This window comes from Lynx rufus, unplaced genomic scaffold (genome assembly GCF_022079265.1).
Source record: "Lynx rufus isolate CCGP_SWC_20201006 ecotype Redwood Valley unplaced genomic scaffold, mLynRuf1.p SCAF_6, whole genome shotgun sequence".
In the NCBI taxonomy this organism is placed as follows: domain Eukaryota; kingdom Metazoa; phylum Chordata; class Mammalia; order Carnivora; family Felidae; genus Lynx; species Lynx rufus.
In genome coordinates, this window is record NW_025814878.1 from 38,039,287 (window position 1) to 38,041,083 (window position 1,797).

General features: G+C 40.1%; 1 non-coding gene across 1 annotated transcript; it reads left to right on the forward strand.

Annotated features, from left to right (window-relative positions):
* The first annotated feature begins 911 nt into the window (after positions 1 to 911).
* On the forward strand, positions 912 to 1,043 carry LOC124529506 (small nucleolar RNA SNORA72). Its single transcript, XR_006966392.1, has one exon. It is a non-coding gene; the product is annotated as a small nucleolar RNA SNORA72 (small nucleolar RNA).
* The last annotated feature ends 754 nt before the right edge of the window (positions 1,044 to 1,797 follow it).

Here is a 1,797-nt window from a genome sequence, read left to right on the forward strand (position 1 = left end):
ACTTACTACCTTTGTTTTTTTTTAAAAAAAAATTTTTTTCAACGTTTATTTATTTTTGGGACAGAGAGAGACAGAGCATGAATGGGGGAGGGGCAGAGAGAGAGGGAGACATAGAATCGGAAACAGGCTCCAGGCTCTGAGCCATCAGCCCAGAGCCTGACGCGGGGCTCGAACTCACGGACCGCGAGATCGTGACCTGGCTGAAGTCGGACGCTTAACCGACTGCGCCACCCAGGCGCCCCACTACCTTTGTTTTTAACATAATGTTCAATTACAAGTTTATGTAAATTAATTTTTGATAATCGCTATTTAACAAAAAGCAAAATTGCTGTAAATTTAACAATGGGCTCTTTCGAACCTGTGTGAACTGGCTTCACGATGTCACTGCCTCTATCCATCCTAACTACCAGAACAGTATGCCTCCCTTCTTACTCTTTCTAGATACGTTTCTTCAGTTGCAGAATTGTTTTGGAAATTCCCTACTACTACCTCTTGCTTTTTAAAAATTATTTCCTGAACTGGAATGACATCTGAGAGATAAGTAATGGAGGTGAGGAAAGGTGGGTCAATGAACCATTAAAGACCAACTATGAGACAATGCAAACAGCTGTGGTGTGATGAGTCAGGAACCCTGGGCCTGAGATCCAGCCCTGATATCTGCCTTTTCAATTTGGAGCTTCAGACTTCTTGTCTGTAAAGTACAGTTCCTAACCACTCACCTCACTTGTATTTTGTGACAAATACATAGGAAAATATTTGTGAAAGTGTATTATAATTAAAATTTATGATACAAATCATTTAATATGCTACTCTTTCAAATGAGTTTAATCTTTTACAACTTTTTCTTAGAAATGCCTACAAATAACATATTATGTTTTGAACTTATGAATTTTTAATTAATTGATAAAATACTGCAAATATTCTTGCTGTTCTGATTTTGTAACCATCAGGGCAAGCTCAACATTTGCTAAATTAAGACCATGCATGTGTCTCCAGACGTCGTTCTTTTCCTAGGTCTGGTTTTATAAGTGCTGGAGATAAAACCAAGTCTGATTTATACGATGCATCTTTTTGATAGAGTGAGAGAGACAGCATAAGCAGGGGAAAGAGGGGGAGGGGAGAGAGCGGGGGGGAGAGAATGCTAACCATTCTGAGCATGGTGCTCAAACCCATGACCCTGGGATCATGACCTGAGCCGAAATCAAGAGTCTGATGCTCAACCGACTGAGCCACCCAGGGGCTTTTATATGATGCATCTTACATGGGAAGTGTCTATGACTCTAAGTATCTTTGATCAACCTCAAGAACACAGCTAGTGTAATAACTTTTGAAGATAACCATGGTTAGTTTGATGATTACCAGTTTTCATTTACTGAATTGTAAAATGATTGTGTTTTATTTTCTAAGTGATTTTAATATCATGAGAAGCATGCCAGAACAGACTGATGAAGAGTAAGTTGTGCAAAATTTTTCTCCAATAAAACGGGCCAGGGGTGCCTGGGTGGCTCAGGTGGTTAATTAAGTGTCAGACTCTTGGTTTTGGCTCAGGTCATGATCTGACAGTCATGAGATCGAGTCCCACATGGGACTCTGCTGGGCATGGAACCTAGTTGAGATTCTCTCTCTCTCTTTCTCTTCCTCTGCCCCTCTCCCACTTGCATGCTCGAGCTTTTCTCTCTCTCACTCTCTCTCTAAAAGCAAACAAACAGACAAACAAACAAAAACCTGGCCAGAGAACTTTTAAAAACACTGTGTTCATTTTAGTTATTCTCTTTACGTCTTTTGTTTCAACATACT